Source organism: Chamaea fasciata, unplaced genomic scaffold (assembly GCF_029207755.1).
Source record: "Chamaea fasciata isolate MVZ Bird 193981 ecotype frontalis unplaced genomic scaffold, bChaFas1.0.hap1 SCAF_4, whole genome shotgun sequence".
NCBI lineage: Eukaryota > Metazoa > Chordata > Aves > Passeriformes > Sylviidae > Chamaea > Chamaea fasciata.
In genome coordinates this window covers 55,953,092-55,978,041 of record NW_027094089.1, presented here as the reverse complement: position 1 = coordinate 55,978,041, position 24,950 = coordinate 55,953,092, and the positions used below count along the sequence as shown (strand labels likewise).

General features: G+C 38.8%; 1 protein-coding gene across 1 annotated transcript in view; it reads left to right on the top strand.

Moving 5' to 3' along the window:
• The first annotated feature begins 12,892 nt into the window (after window positions 1-12,892).
• SYK (spleen associated tyrosine kinase) overlaps window positions 12,893-24,950 on the top strand; it is a 47,078-nt gene continuing 35,020 nt past the window's right edge. Inside the window, exon 1 of the mRNA XM_066181642.1 lies at window positions 12,893-12,952. The gene's annotated coding sequence lies outside the window, so the exon portion shown is untranslated. The remainder of the gene's footprint in view (window positions 12,953-24,950) is intronic.

The following is a 24,950-nucleotide window of genomic DNA, read 5'->3' as shown; positions in this document are numbered from 1 at the left end:
TACTAATTTCTACAGAGTCTGAGAAGCTAGTTAAGATATTACATCAAAAGCAGCAGTTCCCAAGATAAAGGTAATGACCTTGGTAGGTGCTGTGGCACGTAACAATAAAGAGATGAACTGAACAAAAATAAACTTGCAGAAGTATTATAAAAGGAGTTGTAAACCAGGAGGTGAAACTGCAACTGAATTTACATTTGGGAAATAAGAATTGAGGATATTTTGATTCTTCACCCAATTCTATTCTCTGGATAATACATGCAAGTATTACTAATTCACTAAGATATTACAGGACCACTCTATAATACTGTTTTAGAACCTACCCTTTACCTGGCACTTTGTGGATTATTTCAAATTACTTTGGCTATCATGCTGTGCATGACAATATTCTGAATAAGAATCTTTCCCTGTAAACCAGCAACAGCAATACTCAGAGTGGTAGTTTAACCCCACCTGGCAACTATGTCCATGCTCATCTGCTTAGTCACTCCCTGCAAAAGAGATGGGTGAAGAGAATCAAAAGGGTAAAAGTGAGAAAACCAGTGAGTTATGATAAAAACAGTTTAAAAATGAATATAAAATAATAATAGAAATAATGCAAACACTAATGCTAATATTAATAATATTTTAGAGAAAAGGGAAATACTTAGAAATACTTAACATTTGTGAAATATAAAAGAACATTTGAAAAAAAGAAAGTACTATTAAAGACTTACTTAGTTTTTCCTCTTTCTCACATTCAAGTCCTGAAATAATCTCTGAATAGTTTCACCCATTGGGAAAAAAGAATATGAACAAAACAAAGGAAAAAGTAAATGCTGTAGATGGAGTTGTAGCACTGTAAAGCACTGAGGTTCATGACCTTTCCAGAAAGCCCTGATGTCAGTTGTTTATTACTTCATCAGACCATGACCTTTAAAAGTGATTTTTTTTTGCATGCTTCATTGTCTGCATAAAATTGGATCTTTCATAATTTCATTAAAAGTTTATCAGAAGTTGCTTGTTTTTCCCCTCAGAATGCTAGAATAAAGGGGAGTTTTTGCTATTCAGTTATTCAGTGATGAATAATGGTATTTTGTACAGTGAAATAAGGATCTAATAAATGTTATTTTGTGAGAAATTTAATGGTTTTCTCATATTAGTTACGCATAACAGTTACAAAGCTAGCATCCCAAAAGATAAGAATCAAGACTAAAGTCACATGCAACCCACTATAAATCCACTATGTTCCTGCTGTATATTACACGACCCTGAGTGGTATAAACACAATTTTTTTTGCAAGACCCCAGCTTCATTCACTTCATGAGGGCATTGGTATTTATTCTGTAAGCCACTATTATTTTTATTTATTTATTTATTTTTTATTATTTTTATTCAATTATTTTATTAATGCTCATTACCATCAAAATGTGCAGTGCAGTAGGCTATAATCCAGGTTGACAGGACATCAGCTGTCCTCCTAACATCCTTGTGCAGGCAGCCAGTGACAACCCTGCAGTACAGGGAAGGAGGAGGAGAGGCAGATGGGAGGAAGGGCCTTCCTCTCTGAAAGAGTGGTAAATTAACACACAGAAAGACACTTTCAGCTGTAGAAAAGAGGAACCACAGAGAAGGCTCAGTGCAAAATTACTGTCCTTTAAAAGTCTATGTCTATAGAATGTTTAACACTTCCTTCATATGCAAAATCCTCATTAGTCAAATAATGTCCAGTCCAGATTTAAAAAAAACAAACAAAAAACCAAACAAAAACAACAACAACAACAACAAACATAAAAAAGGAAAATTCATGTCTATCCAAGCTAATTCACCACCAGAGCAAGTCTACCCTAGCTACACAATGAGTCAGGGTTCCTGGAAAAGACAGCTTACAGGCCATGCAAGTTCAGAAGACAGATACAGTCTAGCAGGATGACTTAAAACACTGCATAGGATCTTCAATTCTAGCATTTCTTACCTTCAAATATTTATTTTTGTGACCCAATGGACGTTTATTGTATTATTTCTATATGCATGTTAATGTATACTGTTCCTTAGGCAAAGTGTCTTCCTTCTTTTCTTTTTATTTTCATATTGTTCCTACCTACGCACATTAATATTATTATTTGTCACATTTGTTTTTACATCCACAGGGCCAGGGATTTGCCTTATAAATCCCTGAACTCTCATGCACCTCCATGACGTTATATAAATAGTAATAAATGGGGAAAAAAATCAGAAACTTACCTTGTGCAGTCCCACTATGAAGTATTGCTGAACTTCTGAATTAGATGTTGTTGGGAAGAAGGGGTTGAAAGCAGAAGAATGGTGAGGAGGATGGTAAATTAACTCAAGTAATCTTGCAGCTGGGAATCCCAAAGCCTGGAAACTAATAGTGTGGGAAATGCCATATTTTATGCCTACTACTTTTTGTAGTTTGTCTGTTTTGAGAAGTAGAATTTCTGTGTAGAGATAACACTGGTGTTTGGAGAGATTTGAAGGCACCCTCACTGACATGCTTGAGTTGTCTGTCTTGAGAAAGAGCTCAGAGATCACAAAAAAGTAAAACGCAGGTCACAGCAGGGTGGTAAACTATGGGTGCATGAGTCCTTTATAAATGGGCACAAACCAGAGTCCTGCCAGCCATTAGGGTGGTCTGAGCCCGATGCTGCCTCTGTTCTTGCTTGAGTGTCTCTCAACACCTCCTGGTGCAGCTCCAGGATCCTCCCGCTAGCCAGGAAATGAGATAAATTTACTTTTTGCATTTCAGCCATGATTTTGTGCTGCCTGCCTGTGTCATCTAACGCAGATACTTACTGACTTGTTACAATTAAAAATAAATCTGATGCTCTGACATAATGTTCTTGTGTACTTTATTGTATTCAATACAAAATTATATTGCCTTAGTTGGTCTAATGCAACACATGGTGCTTCTAAGGAGATAGGAATTTAAAGGTAGTAATACCTGCAGCTTTAATTTATATATATATATGTAATATAATATATATATATATATAATATATATATATATAAAATTTTTTTATGTATATATATATGGCTCAGTTGTTAAAAAACTGTGCTGCCCTTTCACTGACATTTATTTAACTGAAAAAAAATTGTTCACCTTACAAGAGCACAAACATGACAAAAGAAGAATATATATTGTGGAGAGACAGGAAGAGAGAGAGAGAGAGAGAAGCATGCTGGGAACTCTAAATCTACACATGTGCATGAATAGATGTAAAGAATCATAGAAAGTAAATTTTCTCTCCCTATGGTCATGGATCTACCTCTGCATACACACAGCTGAGACCCTAGTAAGCTCAAAACAATTCTCATCAGATATTTCTAAGCATTGAAACACGAATAAGACAAAATATATTAACAGAAACATAGAAAAATGAATATTACAACAATATAAATATGTAAGCTAAGGCTATAGCTGCTTCAAAAAATATGAACACAGAGTTAGTATCAAGGTTTACTAAAATCTCTCATTAAAAAATGCTTATTCCATGTAATCAAAATTACCTCAATAATGCACTGTTTCTCTTAACACGTTTAAGGAAGAAACCTGGAGGTAGCTTCAGGATGCCCTGAATTCCCTGAAATAGACAGCTAATGGAATCGACAACCCATATGGCTCCTTAGATCCAAAAGCCAGCTAGGACCACCTGTCTCAGTTTCTATTGATCCATTTTTCATGCTATAAAAAGTGTATGAATAATCTGGAAAAGCAAATACACCTTGGCTGTTACTTCTGCATCCCACAAAGAGAAACAAATAATTAAGATAAAGTGGTATTTTATAAAAATAAGTGAGGGGGGGAAAGTAACCAGCATGCTCTTCTAGATGGATTTTGAAAGGCCTAAAAATGAGGTCTGAAAAAGTGTACAGAATCAAGAATACAGTAAGTACATCTCACATATGCAATGGAAATGCCTCTTCAAAATAGAGTTCAAAGAAGTTTTTTACATTATAAGTATTTTTCTAACTTATAGCCTTGCAATAATGATCTCCTTCATCCATCAGCATCTTTTTATAATTTTTTTCTTGTATGGCTAGTGAGATTGATAAAAAGTGCAACCACTGTGGAGATGTCTTTAAATTATTTGAAATATTGCAAGATGGAAGAATAACTTAATACAATCTAGGGCAATGGTATCCTTTTTTTTAACTGACATTTACAGTGTCTTCCTCAAACCTTGGTGAAATTGAATAATTTCTGTTTTCCACGGTTCATGTCTTCCATTCTTGCAAACACATCATGTAGGGGTCATATACACAGTTTGATTCAGCACTCTGGGTTCTACACTGTTGTATGACTTTGTCCTGGGTTGAAGTACATTCTATCACCATCTTCATGAACTGTTGAAATCAGGTGAGGCAGTGCTCCCTGCCTCCTCCACTCTGGATTATCTTCTGTTAATGGGCCCATCAGCACCTTTGCTACACAGCTCACAGATAACCCCCTCCTGGACTATCTCCTGTTAATGGGCCCATCAAGCCTTATCACATGACTCACCATCCCATTGTGAGATGCTCCGCCCTGAGGGAGGAACCAAGCATTCCAGCCTGGATATAAGCTGAGACTCTGAACACCAGAGGGGCGCTTACCCACTGGATTCCCAGAGGACCCGAGCTACCAGACCTTTCTACAGGATCACTGCTTCAGGAAGACCACCTCATCTGGACTGCTTCCATCACTCCGCTCAGGTTGTATTCTGACTCTGTCAGTGGTCTTTTGTATTATTGCATCTATTTTATTTTACTTTCGTTCCTTTTTTACCTATTAAATTGTATCTCTGACTTGGAGCCTCTCATTTGTTTTGCTTTCAAACCACTGCAGACTTGCAAGAGATGAATCAGGCTAAGTAGGGACTAGGAAACAAGCATCAGCTTTCCAGGTATTTCAGTAAGACTCCAACACCCCAAACCAGATCTGAGTGTTATTTGGGTGTCTGGAGCCATTTGGAATCTTTTGAACACATCTGCCTCCAAACTTTCCCCATAATGTATCTGTTTTCAAACACCAAGTCTGATTTTCCCCACTATAATATGACAATATGTACAGCATTCACACATAGACCTTCATGATTTGCTCTTGAAAAGTGTTATATACAGAAAAGAGATTTTCTGCTCAACAAAAGACCCCTGACAAAGCCACCCCATCTTGCTCCACAATGCAGAGAGGCAAAGGAAACCTATTTTTTTAAATAACTCCAAATTTCAAACCATTATATTTAAATTATTTATGCCTGCTGCATCATGCAATTAGACGTGTATTAAAAAGAAAAAAAAAAAGAAAAAGAAAGGAAACAAACAAACAAAAAAACCCAACCAGCTTTTGATGCTTCACATATAGCATGCTTTATTTCTTTACCCTTCACAGGCTGTTAGAAGTGCTGTGATTGTGATTTTTCTGGAAGGACATCATTCATATGTGATTAGTGTTGAAAGGCATAGTACAGTGCCTCTACTTCCACCCTAATGAGGGAAACCTGCAGTACAATGTCTGACTAACTGCCCCAAGTGCTGCTTTTTTAACAATTGTTTTTTTTCTCTTTGTCACAAGCATATGTCTACATTTGAAAAATAATCTAGAAAAATGTTGCTTTTTCATATAAGGTTTGCTAATTCCATGTCTCTTGTGCAGCTTCTTAAGAGTTTTGTTCAACTATGAAAATGGCTAGAAAAAACATATAGTATAGGCATAAAGGGAATATTGACAGCATTAACTAAGAAGTCTATCAGACATAGAGAAGTCACTGTTGTATAACATCAATGTAAATAAGGTTAAAATCAAGGTACCTTCTGCTTTCTGTTTCAGAACTATGAGATCTCAAATGGTTTCAGTTCACAAGGAGCTATAAATGCTGTGTGCACGTGGGTCACCTTTGACAGAAATTTGGTTGAGAAAATTTTTTTTCATGTTCTTATTCAGGGAAGATAAAAGAGATCTTTCAGCTTCCCACATTCATGATTCATTCTAAGTATTTTTTAAGCCTCAGTTTTATTTAAAATAGATATTACTCCTGTCTTGCCCCTTAGAGCTCAAAAGCTTCTGTATGACCATGTGATACTTCCATTCTTACACAGAGCACCTGCACCTTTTCTGTGGTGTAACAATGGGAAAAAAAGAAGAAAGCTATTACGTTAATTTAATTCCTTCTGATGGCTCTGTTTAATTCTATAAGCGTGTTTTTAAAGTAGTGTTTGAGTTGAAACTGATTTAGTCCAAGATGGAACATTAGAGAGGGTTTAAAGGCATTTAATGTGTGTGTGTGTGTGTGTGTATTTGTACATCTACAAGGAAAAACATGTTACTAGACCTGATCAAGTGGTGTTTCTTTCTTATAATCTGGACTGAAGAAGAACTAGAAAACCAGCCTAAATTTTCAGGATTAGTAATCTCTGATTGTGAAATCCTTCCATTCCTTTGGCAGAAAATCTGTCTTCTTGATGACATGCATTATGATAGCTGTTAGAAGTACAGTTTCTGGTCAATTTTTTTTTTGTATGCACAAAATAGGTAACAAGTATCAGTATAAATGGCATATTCGCTTAAATAGCCAAACTTTTGCTCCTCCTGTACATTGAAAGGAATGTTAATATTCTTGCAGGCCAAGAATTCCCAAATCAATTCCACCATGGATAAGACAGTGGTGTTCGAAACATTTGGAAGAGTTTAGATTTTTTTAAACACAATTTAGTGTAGTTTTTTTATTCAGAGACAGGCTGTGGAAAATCAAAGTCACTGCTAACTCAAGTCTCAGAAAATAAAATATGATGGAAGGCTGAAAAGTGCCATTTGTGCAACTTCAAGATATTCCTTAGACTAAATCATCTCAGATACATTGCTTCAGTGCGAGAACCCCAGATACCTTGCAGCAGCAAACAAATTGAAACTGAATTATTCATGATGACTCTGATATTAACTAAATATTTATTCTGAGTGTAAAGGCAGGAATTTTGGTCATGTTAACAGATAGTTAATATTTTTGGATTATAATTTTATAGTTTTTTTAGCCTGATTCATTTGACAGTGAATCCTGGATTGGAGGTGCCCACGCTGCTCAGCTGGAAGATATTTATGACTGGGATGCAAGGTCAGCTCAGATCTGGCAGGACTCATTTGTTCAGGTGCAGTGATGTGGAAATGCTTCATAGCTCTTCCAGAGTTGGCACAATCCAGAAATAGTACATCTGCCTTTTGTGCATCAATCAGACACTGAGACAATTATAAACTGCCTTCAAAAAAGACATATTGTGTGTCACCACAACTTGTTCTCACGAAAAGGAGTATTTTCTTGCCATTTGATGTACTGTTTCTGCTTCTTCAGAGAGCGGTGTGGCTCCATCTCAGATTACTAGTTCTGAGCACTATGGGTGACAGCTAATTCATTTTCTAGAAGTGTTTAATAGACTAAAGCATAAATGCACAGATGCAGCCTGTGCCAGCACTGCATTTAAGCAAATAGAAGGTCCTTGACCACAGTGGAAAGATCGAGTGACTGGCTCAGTAGGAAACAGCTGACAAAATGTTACACAGAGAATAAAACTACAGCTGCATCCAAGGTGATTTTTGCAGAGTCTGTCTCTCTCATGTCTCCTCACCGTTTCTTGAGATTGGAGAGAGGTTCATCGACAGAGGCATGACAGGGGAATTTAGGACAAAATAGTACAGGAAAGTTGCATAAGTGAGTTTATAATGAACTGTCTTCTATTTGTAAGTATGTATATATATGTGTATGTGTGTGTGTGTGTATAACTATTGAAGTAACTTGTATATTTACAGGTTTTACTAAGTCCGATCATATTTCAGTGGAAACAAAAAAATCAGGAGTTTTCGTGCCTCTTTTAGGCTTACAACAGGAATATATTCTACTATTTTCATTTCTGCATCTTTGAAGGACCTGAAAATTTCACTGCTTGCTTCTATTTACTTATGTCTTTGATTCAGTATAAATGTGGCTGCTTTTAATATCCACATGAAGATATAATAGCCTAAGAATGAAACTGGAGAGGCTTAAATGCTGATGCATATGACCAGGAGGCATGACAGCTAATAATACTGTATGTCTTGCCCAGTTCAGTCCCCTCTCACAGTATGTTTCCATCCAGTACTGCTCTGCTTTTGCATTTCTAAGATGGCAGCAGAGGAATGCTCATCTAGGCATTAATCATTACAGTACACAAGAGGAGGAAAGGTGGATTATCCTATCCATTAACTGATCTTGCAACCAGGGGGAATCACAAATTGAACAGGATGAAAAAAATGTGCTTCCCGTGCTCTATGTAAACAGTGTTGAAAAAACAAAGGCTTCTTTTGATGGTGTAACTACACATCAATGTAATCATCAGCTCTGACACAACGGTATCCAGCACTGTCCTTTTTGCTAATTTTGATAGTCCAAGATGGTTTCAGAGGCTATGTACATATCCAGCATTTTACAGACTGAAGTGCCCTGGAAATGGTGCTGAAACAGAATCTCCCCCATAGTTACTCAGTCTTCTGACAGTTAAAAGCTGATTATGCATCCTCCCTCTTTTCTTTTTTTTCATCTTCATGGTGGTTTTTATACAAAGCAAAGATTACTACTAATAATAAATTCGTCTTAAGAATTTTGTTCAAATAAAAGTCAGTTTATAATCTCCCTGTTGCTCGCTGCCATAGTTATTTTCTGTGCTACAATTAGGTAATTATTTTACAGAAAGATTTATTTTTTAAAAAGCCCTGGTTTTTGTCCAGTCAGAACTTGCTATTGTATACAATTTCCCTTCTTTCAGCCATTGTTTTCATGCAATGCAACATTCTTTAATATTAATTTAAACAGATAAATCATTTTTATAAAAACAAAAGCTAGAACCTGTAACTAGTCATACCTTCACAACCCTGAATTTTCTTATTACTCTTGATTTCATATAGCAAAGAGTCTTGTTACTGACATTTCTGGTCAAAGCAGTAAATTAGTCTGTAACCAAAACAGACATAATTTGTAGATTCTTAAAATGAGCAGGCAATTAAATTATTTTGTTGAATATCTCCCCTAGTTTATTTCTGTTTAATTGTACTGAGTTTCACCTAGGGATTGCCACTAGTGTTTTCCACTTAAATTGATCTATAAGTAAGTGAAAATTTAATGGAATATATATACCTGGTATTTGAAATTTATTAAATATTTCAGGCCTTGTTCTTATATAAAATAGGGATCTTTGCAACTCCTTGGATAACAGAAGGAGGCCAAAAGATTTGAGATTATGATCCTTTGAAGTTTTGAAACTTCTGATCCAGTTCAGTTTTTTTGACTCTAATACAGGACATCTGTAGTGAAAGGTGTCTCTGCCTGTGGCAGAAGGTTGAAATGTTTTTTTAAGGTCATTTCCAATCCAAACCATTTCATGATTCTGTGATTCTATGACATTTGCTTTTGTGTCACAACATTGCTTTCAGGCTATTGAATCTTGATTTTCTCTAAATGTTGTTTACTGCTATTGTGCTAACATGGAATCACTGTTTCTATCAAGATTGAAATGTAGTAGATAATAAATAACTCCCAAATAGCACATATTTTTGCTCAAACCATGACTGAATTCAATGATCTGTGCAGAAATTTTATATGCCTTAAGCAAAATGAGTCACTTCTGCATTCTTTTTGTAGAGATGTACAGTCCCATGTTACTGACACTAACTTCTATTGTAGAAACCCTTTACTTTTAGCTGTAGGTATGGTCACACATTGAGAATTTGAACCTCAAACAAAATTGTCTTTCAGTGGCATTGTATCTCTTGTTGCTATGCATTTTAGGGAATTTCACATTTAATTGGACAACTAAGCGTCAGTTTAACTTCAGCGTTCCTCACTATAGAAATGGAGATGGTACTTCAGAAAACTCCCACCCTCAGCCTGTAATTACCTAAAGGGTAAGCCACAGTACTACCCCTGGTGCTTGAGCAGAATTCTAGCATGGCAAACAGCATCTGCAAAAGTTGCCTACACTTGTAGGACAGAAACCAACCTCAAAATTCCCTCTTAGAGAATGAAATCAAAAATAATGCCTCAGTATGGCAGCTTCCCTGAAAAAAGTCTTATTTCAACATACCTACCTGTATTGTCTCCAAACCACCCAGTCCCTGTAATGATGAAGACAGAAGGAAGGTGACAGAAGGAGTAGGAAGGCAACAGAATAGGCACTTTATAATCACAAATTTTCAGATTTTGGAGAAGCTCAATTGCATAATTTGTTCTTATAAATTTTACTGATCCTAGAGTCAGTATGGTAAAGAAATTATATTTGAGAATATTCTAAAAAATCCAATAAATCTAATAAATCATTTAAGCAAACAATCATGACTGCTGAAAGCAGAGGTCTTTCAAAATGTATTGCCACAGTGAAAGCATTGAAACTCCCTCAGATATGGAGTATAACAAAGTTAACTATTGAAGTTATTATATTGCATAACTAGTTGGATACCATGTAAAAATTATTTTCTACTGTATATATTCATGTTGGTGGCAAAATCCACAAATTTACTGAGTCTTTCCAGAAAATCCAGATTTACACTTATTAAACATTTCCACAAAAAATGAGGAATTATTTTACTTTATTGGTTACAGGCCTCAAATAGAGATGGCCACACACCACAGGAAAGCTTCAGAATGATAATATGTATGTTAGGATATGCTAATATACAACATTACATGTAACACATTACATACGATACTACGCTTTCCACCTTACCAAAAACCAGTATTGCAGAACTCAGCTATTTGTATTAAATCTCATATGAAATGAAAGAAAAAGTAAGCTCTGGACAGCCTAAAAATTCTTTGTTTCACTTACTGAAATTCCCCTCCACTGGTGCCATAATCTGACTCAGACCAGCAGCCAAACACCCACACAGCCAAATGTTCAGTTCCTCCTGCCCAGAGGGACTGAAGACAGAGTAGGGAGATCAAAAAAAGTCATTTGTCAGGAAGAACATCATTTAATAGGTGAAAGGAAAGACAACAAGATCACAACCACACCAAAAGATTGCAGAGCTGGTCACCCACTGCCTCCCACAAGCACAGTGACGACCAGCAATTATCAGATTGGTGGCCACCTTGGAAGAAGCCCACATCCTTCCACCCTTCTTCAACTGTCCCCAGATTTGAGTGCTAATCATTAAAAAAGCTATTTCTGTTCAGTGGCGAGCGACTGTCCCAGCTCTGTCTGTACCCTACTTCTTGTGCACCACCAGCTTACACACTGGGGATGGGGGTAGACTGAAAAGTGGAGAAAGCCTTGACATTATGCAAGTAGTGTAGAGGAGTAGACAAACAATTAGTGTGGTGACAATACTCTCTTAGCCAAAATCAAAGATATAACACCATATTGGCTGCTGTAATGAAAGCTAATTATTTCCCAGCAAGGTCCAGTACAATTGCTTATGCAATACTGGTGGAGTTTTTTTCATAAATTAAATTAAGACTTCCCCTGAAAAAACAGTTCACAGTCCAATGACTTTCCAAAAGCTTTTATTGCAGCTCTGCTCACACTTGGATGTTGATAGCAAAAGAACAATACCATGAAAACAGGTCTAAGAATTAGGTTTTCTAAGTTATTCTTTTTTTTTTTCCCAAACATGTAGACAGTGTCAATAAGAAATGCACTGCCATTACAGCAGTTGCCAAAAGTCTCATCGAAAGAAACTAAAACCAGAGACCTTTTAAAATGGCACTGAATATGATAGATTTGTACTTTGGCAGCTCTATTGAATATCAGATGGGTGTACAGTACATTTTGCAATAAGGAAAGGGAGACGTTGTTTTGACTGAAAATGGTGCCTGTATCCCACAATAGTGCTAACACCCGTTTATAAGGGGGAAGAAGGAAGTGGACTTTTCCTGCTGCAAGCACTGCACATCACGGGACACCACGCTGTGTCATGCAGCAGAGTCACAGCTGAACGAAGACCTGCCCACTCCAGCCTCACCCAAAGCCCCTCGTGCCACTCAGTCCTGGATGACCTGCAGCAGCAGAGGTTTGTCCGTGGGCAGTCACAGGCAAAGGACAGCAGCATTTTTTTCGCTGTGTGGTCTCATCTTCCACAGGAATTAATTCTGTCGCACAGGGTGCTGAGGAGGCCTTGAAGAGGGACTCTCCTCCAAGCTAAGTGTCTGGGAGGAGACTGGAGTCTCCTTCACACCTGGAGTTGCTACAAATATTTGATTAAAATATGGGAGAAATTTTTTGTGTGAAATATAGCAAGAAAGGTGATAGTGTGCTGTGTCAGGCCTCTGTGTGGCTCCAAAAGAGAGTCCTTTTCTCAGCGAAGTACATACAAAGCACCAAAGGACACAGAACTTCAATATTCCAGAATTCACCAATTCGCAATTGCACCAATGTGGATGCACCCGATTTTTCCCTTCAGAGAAGTCCGCAACTGACACACTTTGATCCTCTGTCCCCAGCGTGGTGCTGAGCAACGACACGACCATCTTCCAAAGCCAGACGCCCGCGAGGCGACGCCGGCGCTACAGGAGCCCGAGCCCGGAGTCCCGAGGAGACCCGACACGGAGGGGTCCCAAGGACAGCCCCGTCAGGCGGCACCAAGGGACCCACGTCACGGTGTCCCGAGCAGCCCGCGCCGCGGGGTCCGGAGGACACGGACGGTCCCTCGCCCGCGCGAGAAGCGACGCCGGCGGGTCCGGGGCTGCAGCGGTGTCCGGCCCTTTCGCCGGGGCCGCTACCCGAAAGAGGGTCCGGGGGGACGGTGACCGCGCCCGCTGGGAGGGAGCCCTCGCCCACACCGCGCTGAGGAAGTGGCCGCGGCTGCAAGCGAAAACGAGGAAGCGGCGGATCTGGCTGCGCTAAGAGAGGGTCCGGCCCGGTCCGGCCGCACCCGGCACGGCTCGGCACGCCAGAGCCGCCTGCCGGAGGGCTGCTTGCCCGGAACAGGCGGCGGCGCGGAGCCCAGTGACCCAAGGCGGCGGTGAGTAGCGGCCCCCGGCCACCAGCACAGGGAGCCGGAGGGCGACCGGCCCGGCGCTACCGCCCCTTCCCCGCCGGGGCCGCGCCGGGCCCGGAACGGGGGTGGGGATGCGGACGGGGCCATAGGAGCGGGCGGCGCTGCTGACCCCGCTGCGGGTTTGGGGTGTCGCGGACACTGGCAGAAAGGAGAGCCGGAGCGCTCAGCAGCTGGTGGGAAGGGAGAGTGAAGCGCTTGGGACACAGGAGACTCCTAAGGAGCGGCGGCAGAAAGGGGCACGCATGTCGGGGTGGGAGCGGGCGGCTGGAAACGCGGCACCAGCCTGAAACCTTCTTGTATTGCAGTGCCTCGAAAAATAAATACCACTAGCCTAGCGTCTCAGGAATTTAAATCTAAAACTTAGGTGCAAAAGAAAATTGATTTGGCTTTGTCTCGAGACATTACTGTGGTGGCAAGTCTTAAACAGAGACAAGTGTACAGAAAATAGGGCTACTGTCTGAATGGTGCATAGCCTGTGAAGGATTTATGCCTGAAAAAAAAAATCTTTAAAAATGCGGGTTTTCTTACCAAACTTCCCTGTTTTGTTTCCAAGAAAACAACTGTGGTTTTTATATCATTAGAAGTGCCGAAAGTAGTTGATTCTACAAGCCTGATGCCAGAGAAATTTCTCTTCATTTTGTGTTCTGCCAGCATTATTCAGTTATCTTTGTTAGCAGTGTAGTGAACTGCATCCACTTTATGTTGTAGTTGTCTAGATTAGTTTGAAGTGATGTTATTTTGGACAAAGGTAAGCAATACTATTGTTAGATGAAACAATCCATTAGAAGAAGAGTGGCGGGTAGTGTCCTAGTCTGGCCAAGTTGTGTAGTATATTGTAAAACAATTATTTAAAGTAAATTTAAAATGAAATTTTTCTTCTATAGGGCATTAACAGTTTATAGGATTTTTAAAATTCTTTTCCATAAGGTTTCTTTCATGCACTCTTTATCCACAGAAGCTTAGATCTCCTGAGTCCTTCAGTTGAATCCATGGAGTAATCCATGGACACAGCCATCCGGTACAGATGAATGGAGTTTCAGCATGCAAAGCTCTGTATTTTTACAGGCTTGGAAGCCTTACAGTGTAGATTGAGGCAGTTCCCTTAGAGGAAGTGTGACTTTTTTTTTTCTTCATCCCTCTGTTGAGCATTGAGAGATAAATAAGGAAGTTTGAATGTTCTCTATATTGTGACAGTTACCTTGTGAGAGAGAAAGATTATAGTCATAGATATGTATATTTTAACTGAAAAGTTTAAATCAGCTGTGATTCTTAAATAATGACTGAAATAGATAAAAAGTATATCATCCTTTTGGTTTTCACAATCCCTTGAAATCACTACAAAATACCATGAGAAATACTGTTAATATGTTCTGGTTTTTCTTCAGTTAAAAAATATTTGCACTCTGTCAAAGCAAGGGTGAACTGTGCAGCTTTCCCCTTTGCCCATTGCTGCAATTTTGATACAAGAGCAGAATTAGATCTGATGTCACAGATTGAAGACTAAAACAAATTTATTTTTAGAATTAGCTAGGAGTTTATCTTGAGCACAAAATTACAGTTTAAAGACTGATGGTGAAATTATAAGCTTGTCTTAAGCACATTTGGAGGGTCCATTGGCAAAAAAAAAATCTAGAGTAATTTCCTTAGTCTCCCATCTTTTCTTCTGGATGTTAGGACTCAAGTGTTGGAAGTGGGAGAAATCACTTCTGAAATGTACATTACGTTCAGCAAGTCATGGTCTCTCAATGATAACTTTCTTCTGTTTTGCAAATTACACTTCTTTTTTTTGTCCCTAATCCTTTTCCAAGGTGCAACATTTAGCAAAAAACAATGAGTCTGTTGCCATTGATGATTTGAATACTATGAGTGTAAGAAATGCTGTTTGCATCTGAATCTACTGAAAATTCAAGGTAGTGTTATCCTTTTTCCAGCTTTATAGACTTTTGGGTCAGTGCCCCAAGATCTGTTGTGTGCGCACTACAGAGAATCTGTCTTCAGTTGTATGTGTTTAGCTCCAGAATAGCACAGCTGAAAAGGGGAACGTGTCAGGGTTTATATCATAATTACAAGGAATACAAGAGTTACCTATGAATGTGAGTAATAGTCACAGAAAAATAATTCCAAATGAGGCTTTTGTTATGTTGTGCTCAACATAAACCACTAGCTGCTTCTAAAAACTACTTACTTTTTTGCTTGAATGTAAATGTGTGCTTAAGTGAGTTGCTCGACTGTGGCAAGAGTACTCATACCACTCAAAGTATCTGTTACAAAGCTGAAGATGGACTTGCAGGTGTTCTTGGGTGTCAGTAGTAAGGTTCAGTCATAAGAATGAAAGCTTTTCATCTTGCAAGGATTCATCTTGCAGTATCATCTTCTTAATTTATAATTTAAGAAAAATACTAATTAATTGTTGGGATACAATTCTGTAGTTCCGTTTAACAGTAGTTTTGCTTGCATTTGATAAAAGGAGAAGATCTTGGTTGAGGAGTAGAGGGCAGCTCACTGGATGTCTTAGCTGGCATTTCTAGAAACGCTTTTAAAAAAAGGGTTCTTAGTATCTATACTACTTTTACAGAAAAACATTATTAATTTCTTCAGTTCAAGTTAAGCCTTTCAACTGCTCTTTTGAGTAAAGGAAACCTTGGGCTTTGCAGTATGCTTCCCTAATCTTTTGTGCGGTAACAAAATTATTAATAACAATTATTAATAGCTACCTGAGGCATGGTAAAATAATTTGATCACAAAGCTCTTGCTTAGTATTTACATTTTTTTAAGGTTCCAGCAGCAAGGGTACTTAGCTGATACTGTTTACCTTTCAATTTCATGAGACAGGATAATGTGAAGGCATACAGTTAAGCAGAATAAAACATTTCCCACTGACCTCTTCATTGCATATTGGAGTGATTGGAAAACATCAGCTTTGCAAGTGCAAGAAGTGTGAAGGAGCCTCTATGTCCCTGAGCCAAATAGAAAAAAGTCCAGGATTTGCTATAGCAAATGATAATTAATAAATAAATACCGTGTTTCACACAGAAATATCCCCTGCCTCAAAGAAATAAAATACAATTTGGTAGTTTGTGTATGCATTCCAAATCTGAAATTAGGTTATAACTTCCTGTGCCTTTACATACGATGATTAGTGATACTTCTTAAGAGTGGCTCTTCTAAAAATGAAAGAAAAGGTAAAAAATACTTTTGAGACTCATAGGGATCCTAAAGTTATAAAGTGGCTTCAGTATATCTATATTGGGACCAGCGTTATTTAATATCTTCATTAATGACAGACAAAGGGACCAAGCGCACGCTCAAGAAATTATTAGATAACATTGAGCTGAGATGTGCAGTTGACACACTTGAAGGATGGGATACCATCCAAATGGACATGTATAAGCTCAAGAAGGGGGTTGTGGGAACCTGAGGAGATTTAGCAAGACCAGGTTTAAGGTGCTGTGCCTGCTGCAAACCCCAGTACCAACACAGGCTGTGGGATGAACAGATGGAGAGCAGCCCCGGGGAAAAGGACTTGGGGGGTGGACATGTCCTGGGCTGCATCCAATGCAGTGTGGGCAGCAGGGGAGGGAGGGGGTTCTGCCCCTCTGCTCTGCTCTAATGAGACCCCAGCTGCATCCAGTTCTGGGGTCCCAGCTCAGGAGTGACATGGAACTGTTGGAGTCCAGAAGAGGCCACCAAGTTGATTAGGGGGATGAAACACCTCTCCTATGAGGAAAGGCAGAGAGAATTGGGATTTCTCAGCCTGGAAAAGAGAAGGGTTCAGGATGACCTAATAGCAGCCCTGCAGTACCTGAAGAAAACAAGAAAGATAGAGAGACATTTTATAAGCGCATATGGTGATAGGACAAGGTATAGTGGCTTAAAACTGAGTTGGTTTAGATTACATATTAGGAAGAAATTATTTACCCTGAGGATGGTGAAGCACTGGAAGAGTTTGCCCCGGGAAGTTGGGGATGTCCCGTCCCAGTAAGTGTTCCAGGCCAGGCTGGGGCTGGCCCCCCAGGATGAGGCTCTGAGAAAACCTGGTCCAGTGAAAGGTGTTTCTGCCAATGACAGGGGGATTGAATCCAGATGATCGTTAAGGCCACTCCAACCCAAGCCACCCTATGATTCTGTGATACACAAAATGCTGCAAGCCTTCCCTTTGTACCAGGTACCAGAGCAAATAAAAATTTACATGTATTAGAACATAAATAACCAGCATACAGGAGTATGATTACAGATTGTTTGTCTCATTTCACTATCGCTCAGTGTGTAGTAAACTGATACTGGAATATATTGGTTGACCAGCTAGGACTACTCAGTCATTTCTCCAGTTTTGCCTTCATTTGCCTTGAGATAGCATTCCTCCAAACAGGTTCAGATTTCCAGGTGTCTTGAGTGGACAAAATGTCCAGTAAAAATTCCAACAACTTGTCCTCCTTTAAAAATGGATTGAGTCAGCAGAAGGAGTTTTTCAGCACTACAACGAGCAGAAGTAAGATATATATAAGGTGCTAAAAGCTTTGATAAAGAAACAGGACTTTCGGCATGGGAGTATGAAAGTCCAGCCATGTAAATCCCTGAGACATATCTAGTCTAGGGCTGGAGTTGAAATTTACAGGAAACACAATCATGATTGGAGGTAACTAGACAAAACACATTCGGGAAGTGTTAGAGTAGGATATGTACCAAGGAAACAGGCAATTGCTCAAGTATTTTAATATCACAAATCCTTATCTTAAACAACAGATTCAGTAAAATGAGTAAGGTGTCATCATTTCATGCATCAGCCACAGCCTATCCCTACCCTCTCAGAGAGTCGTTAGCTTATTTTTTTCCCCCCTATTTGTATAAGATAATGAAGTAAATGAGTGGGGGGAAAAGAGGAAGAAACCACAAGACCTCTAAGACCAGATCACATAGAAGAAATAGAATCTAGAACGTATAGTAACTGTATGTGTCTTAGCTAAAGCCGGCGTGACTGAGAACATGTGGTACGCTAGATCTAAATGATAAAATATGTGTTGCTGCTGACCGCTGAGTGTGTAGTTCTGCTTTTAGAAGTTCTAGTATCAATTTCAAAATTTTCTCAGTTTAAAATAATGTCTACATGTTTTTTACAAAATGGATTTCTTGATGGGATTGCCTGAAAAGTTGATTTTCTTCATCTAGATTCAAAAACTGAGGTTAGAAATACACTAGAAGGACGATCCTTTCGCCTCTAAAATTCTTGTAAAGTGCATTACAGAAAAGCTTCAACTGAAAAAAAAAATCTTTTCATTATTTTGTTTGTAGAGAACATAGAAAAGCAAGCTAGTATGTGTGTAATAAGCAGTTGCTTCTGCGTAAGTTCCTACTCTGGGAAAGAGACCAAATTTGATAACTTGAATCAAGTTCAATCTATGCAAAAAAAAACGAACCTAAAATTTTGTCAAGGTGGTAATCTTTGATATCATAGAATCAAAGAAAGGTTTGGATTGAAAGGGACCTTGAAGATCATTTATCTCCCACTACACTACCATGGGCAGTGATACTTTTTGTTATACCAAATTGCTCAATATCTGAAATATAGGGAATGTTGAGCAAAGGAAGTGGCAGTAATATTCCCAACTTTGGCTTAAAGTTACAAATGTCACTGCTGCGTTTCATAGAATTCATATGAATTCAATAGCGTTTTGCTCAAGAGTTAGTAAAACAAGCAGGATGTTTAAATAAAGATTACTTTTGCAAAAGACTGCTAATCTGGATAACCAGATTAGCTATCTTTTGAATCAGTGAGCGTCTTGCTGCTGTGAAGGGAAAATGATCACTCAGTTAAACTAAGTATCAAGTGGGAGAACCCGGCTCTGAACAGTTCTGACACCCCAGAATTGAGGTGCTCATTGAGGGAGGCTTTGAGTAAGCTTTCCATCCTCAGTTATTAGGTGCAATTGGCAAGAAATCTCATGCTGCCTCAGGCGCCCTGAACAGCTGTTTGACAGTCACCATCCAACAAATGCATCAAAGATCTGGTCTGCTGGTATTTCTATGCACAGAAGTGCAATGGAACCCCCACCCCCCCACCCCCCCAGTATGTGATGAGTAAATTCAGACCCACTGGAACTTGCTTTCTGAGAAGGCTGCAGAGCTGTGTTCACTTGGCAGCAGTGGTGGGTTGAGGCCACAACGTTGCTAGTGTGAAATCCAGTTGCCTCCCAACTCTCAAGAGACAAGTTTCATCAAATGGAAGTGGCTTTTTTGTTATCCTGACATAGCAGCTATCCATAGCGACAATTACCAATGGACCATTTAGAGATGTAGCTGTTGATGCTGCGTGGAGAACAACACACCATGAAAAAAAGAAGCCTTACTACGAGCTGTTTTTTTCCAGTCTGGCAGTTTGTCATGCAAGTGATAGGGAAATACTGTCTATTGGCCCAGAACACACTGAGGCCAGGTGCATCCTCTTTCTGCCCAGAATGATACATTGACCTTGTCAAGAGTATTTAGTTGGTCCAGGGGTTACAGTTGGGCTTACTTTACTTTGCAGGATGGGAGGAGAGGCTCACCTCTCTCCCTGTAGTGTTTCTGGAATATTCTGTTTTATGTGAGAGTAGAGGTTAGGTTTCAGTTTGTTTGCTGGCTAAAATGAATTCTTGCCTCTTAAGAGACTGTTCTGTCTTTATACCAGTGAGAAGTAAGTTTTATCTGTGCTGCTTTTTCTGATGATAAAGATTGATATTGGGAGAGATACAGATTTACTCTTTTCTGGATGGCTGTTTGACTGATGCACTAGTTGTTATGAAGAGTCTCTTTTGCAATGGAGTCTGTCTTTTATGATGTCTGTGTCCTCATAAAACCTAGTCAGGAAGAGCTGGCACAATTGTTGGATGGTAGTATTTTTTTAAGAGAAGCATTCATTTCCTAACAAAAATGCTGTTAAGTTAAAACTGCTTTACTGGGGGAGTGTTAAGGGACTTGAACTGGTTGCCTAGAAAAGTTGTAGATGCCCATCCCTGGCAGTGGTCAAGGCCATATTGGATGGGGCTCTGAGCAAACTGGTCTGGTGAGAGGTGATTCTGCCCATAGTAGGGGGGCTGGAACTAAGTGATCTTCAAGGTGCCTTCTATCCTGAAAAAAGCTGTGTTTCTGTATTTCTAATTATTAGATGGATTTTAAGAACCTGATCCTTAAGGTTGTCAGCCTGGTGGTGTGAGCCAATATCACATCTTCCTTTCAAAAACCAGGAATGCTTGGCCCTTTTTCCATACCTCTGTGGGTGTCAATTATTTCTGAGTGTAATTTCCACTAAGAGGTGGTGCTTACAGTGTGTCTATAGCAGAACATTTACCTGGTCTGTGCTCCTAGCAGAAGCTCTTCAAAAAATAAGGCAACATGGCTGGGTTTTTTTATAGACTCTAGAAAATGGCACTGGGAAGGCTTGGCCGGTTCTGTAGAAACTAGCCTATTCTAGGAGTATGAAATGCTAGTTATTTTTGTTCCTACAATAACTTCTGTGCTTTATATATGAAGCAGGATACTGCAAACTGTTTCAGACGACAAAATAACCTTGGTTTGAAAGAGGAACCTGCCTAATTTTGCCACACTGACTCATGGGGCCAATCCACTGAGGCATACATTCAGCAAAGATTTTTGCAGTTCTAAAGATAGAACAATAAATTTCAGATAAGGAATGAAGTATAATGGGGTCCAAGTGTTCTTGGCATGTTATTTGCTTAACTGTTAGTGAAGGCTAGTGTTCATGGCTGAAAAACTGAGATCATTTATGCATCTGTAGCCTCTAGTCTTGGAACTAAGTAGAGACAGACCTGCACAAAGAAGGGGAGTTCATACCTTCATGATAGCTTTGGAAATGCCAGCCTGCAACAATTGCTGGTTTCAAAAAAGTTAAACGAAGACTAGAATGTAAAATAAACCTATATTTTGGGTCTGCTGACTAGTAAGACCACAGTGGTCTTCATCTGAAACTTCAAAGGAAGTTTCCTTCCTCCCCTCCCCTCCCCTCCCCTCCCCTCCCCTCCCCTCCCCTCCCCTCCCCTCTCCTCCCCTCCCCTTCCCTCCTTAGAGGAACACTATGACATGTGAAAAGATTACCAAAGGCATGAGAGTCCCAAAAGGAAGGTGCCATATAAAGAGACAATAGATTCCTAGCATCAGTGAAGAATGCTTTTTTAGTGATGAATGTTCCTTCATGAGCTCAGTACAGAAGCTTATATAGAAAAGCCCTGAATAGAACATGAATGATGTGGTACTTTTTCTAAGTATCTGTTTGCCTTGTAATAGAGCAGTAATTGTGTTGACAGGTCAAGTAGTTTTTCCTCAGGAAATATTTCAATAGCTGGAATGCCTGGAGTAGTCCGATGATATCAGAATGTCAGATGCAATTTACAGTAAGAGCATTTCTGGCATGTTTCAGTGAAGGAAAAAATGTTTATCTATCTGTCCTCAGTATTGATGAAGATGACTCCAGAAAGTAGATCTATGGAAAAATATTATTTAAATCACAGTTTTTTGAAGCTAATGATTTTAGGTGTGTTTGTGATACTCCTTTTCAGTTCATTTTATGAATGACTCCTTGATACAGGAGGGGAGATAAAGGTTTTTACCTAAACCTAGGAGATGAAATACCAATGCCACTTGTTTAGTAGGTAATTTTTTATTCTGATATGGCCAAAATGCTGAGAATTTACATGAATGAGGGCAAAAACGGTTTCCTCTTAAGCTGAGAAAGATGTTAGCTAGGCCACTACCTTTTATAATAATGATAAAAAGCGAACCTGTTGCAAGTTGGACAATCCCAAAGCTCACTGATCATATTGTTAGATCCAGGTTTTGAATTCCCCATCAGAAAAGTCTTCTGGGCCAAAGTTACCCCATTCTCTGTTTTCCCAGTCAGATTTTAATTAAGCTATGAGCTTCCTTTCAGACACTTGCTGTGTTCTTCCTTTGTTTTACACAATTTGCTCATTAAAACTCCTCTCCTAAAGTGTGGATAGAAATTAAATCTTCATGTTTATGCAAAAAGGTAAAGGAGACTTTTAAAGGTAACCTGATGATCAAATTAAGATCATCGTTCAGCTGCCTACATGCATTTGAAGATGATTTTAAAGGTGCAAAAATGAGAATAGAACAGAAATTCAAAACAATTTTCTTTGTTAAACTTCTTCAAAATCAGTTTCTTTAGAAGTGAGGTAGTAGCAATGGAATTATAATACTTCAGTGCTAATTATGTCAAAGTGTACATCAGTTTGGAGTATGCTTTTATGGTTCTCCTTAAAGCCTGAAACTACCAAAATATTTAATATAGCACATCTAGTCACCATCAGATGTGTATTTCTAATTCTGTGCATGCTGAATTTCTTTTAACTTTCAGGTGTGTTACATAAGTTGAAAATGTGGAGAAGAATCTTTTAAAATTGTACTGCTTTTCCCAGAGGCATACATCTTCATTCCAGGAATCCTGATTAAATAGGAGCTTCAGAAAAATGCACATTCATATTATTCTTTTATTATTAATGTTCTCCTGTGTATAATTAGAGAACTGTTGAAGTTCCATGGTTGCTTAAAATATCACGCTGTTCTAGAATGAATTGTTTCATTCAGCATATTTTCATCACTCAGCACTGTCTAGTGAGCCTTGTACATACGTCGGCACGCAAGACATTTGCTCTAAACCGCACTTCTTTACTTTCATACCCTGCTCACACACTACTACCTTGAAAAATGAGAAAAGGTGAAAAAATAGCTGCTCAAATAAGGAACACTTTTTGTAACTGTTTTTGTAACACTCTTTCACCACTACACAGCTTTTGATCTTCTGTCACATTTCAGTCATTTTACCCATGGAGGAGTAAAATAACCCATCAGAAAGCTCAAAGTTTCCCACCACACTACTGTTTGGTCCTTTTAGAAAAAATCATATTCCTATCTATATTTTTTTTATGTTAGAATGGAGATCAGGACCTTGGTAATATTATACTCTTTGCTAGGCAAGCTTTTCAATACAGCAGCTATCCTCCCTTTATCCCGGTCTAAATTTGAAACGAAATAGAATTAAGTTAAGTGTAGCAGTATGGTTAGCACAGATATTTTTCTAACACCTTCCAGGTGAGTTTTCCTTAGATTTTGCTCATCTGTTCTGAGAGAATGTTTTGCTTCCTGGTATACATGAAATGTGTGAGGTTGTTGAGTCCTTGAGCCATATCGGGACTACTCTGCTGAGTTGGTGAGGAAGCTGCCTGAGGGGAAGTGGGTACCTAATTTGCTTACGTATTTGTGTAATATTTTTTCTTTCAATTAGGATAAGCCTGATATTTGCATGTGTTCGTAGCTTCCTTAGAAGTCAAATTAGCGATTAAGGGAAGAGTTGCACTTAAGACCCTCTCTTGCTATTATGCTCAAACACCTCTCTTGGGTAGCCAGCTGCACTTCCTTAGGCACTCTTAAGTGCACACTTGCTTTACATTCAGCCTCAGGGTGCCTAATCTCCATTTTACAGTTTCACGTTTGTAACTGCACTGGCTTGAATAACACTGCATTGTCTGTGCACCCAGAAAAACTTAGAGGAGAAAACTCTGAATTCAAACATTTTACTCTACTCCATTACTGATCCTAGAAGGATATTACATTCCCAAAAAGAAGGCAAGATATTAAAATTCTAACCAGAGAGAACAGCCATCTCAATTTCAGACATTATTCTGAAATTCTTAAAAAGTTTTTAACCATTGTCTAAAGTTTTTTGTGATTATTTGCCTCTGTGCATGCCCAGGAGATGCTGCATTAGTCCAAACATTTCCTATCATTGCTAAACACTAAATGTTCTTCTCACATTAGAAAATGGGGTAGAGAAACATGTCCTGAAATCTACCAGTGGTAACCTATTTTGTAAAAGTAAATCAGGCCATTGTTTTCTGCAACAATTATAAATAAATAATTTGTGAAATATAAGATATCATAGGGATCCTTCTGCTGTTTTTTCCAAAACTGTGAAATATTTTTCATATTTTAGAAACTTGTTATGTAGCAGGCCTTCTTATCCTGAAGATTTAAGAGGCAGTCCCTCACCAGTCAAATGTCACCTCACTGACATTTCATCTAAATTGCAACCAGTGGATTTCCACCCCCGCTCTTTTAAGAACTTGTTTCTGGGCAAATCATCGTGAAGAGTGTGTAGAAAATACTGAGATTAATCTGAGACAAAACAATACTCTGAGCAGAGTAGCCCAATCTGAAACACATTGTAGTTAAAGTGAATTTAAATTTCAGTATCTATAAAGGTTTTTGTAGCCAGGGATGATGTGGTTATCCCCTCTGACCCTGTCCCCCACCCCACTTTCATTTTATTAGCTGTTATTTTTGCTCTAAAGTTCTTTAACTTCTTAAAGTCTGAAACTGGAAGTATGGCAAAAATGAACTTTAATGAAATACATTCATGAAAATAGATTTCTACAGAAGAGTGTGGTGATATTTTCCTGTTTGATATTTGTTCAGTATGTATTACTGAGGCATTTTGAGCAGGCACTGCAGTGCAGTACCATTTTTGGCATGAGAAACGTTACGGCATCATTTCATCCTTTTTTCCAAGTTATACATTGCTGGTGAAGAGCCAGTGTCGATCAGCCATGCATCCAGATTCTTTCCTTACTAAAAACCTAGTAGTAAATCTGTTTTTTTTCCATCATTCCTAAAAGTGTTATTGCAGACTTGGAGCCTGTCTTCCAGGACCATTTTTCTAGAAGTTGGATGATGTATATTCATTTTTTAACCATCAGTATGTGTGGTGCATAGTGGACTAAGAAAAAAAAAGACATCGAGGTGTCTGAGGAAAACAAGTAAACAGGAGTGAAGGAAACAGGAACTAGAGCATTCAAAACGTCCATATTTGTAATGACTTTCAGACTAATACAATCAAAGAGTCGTAGAAATATTTAGGTTGGAAAATATCCTTAAGATTATCAAGTCTAACTGT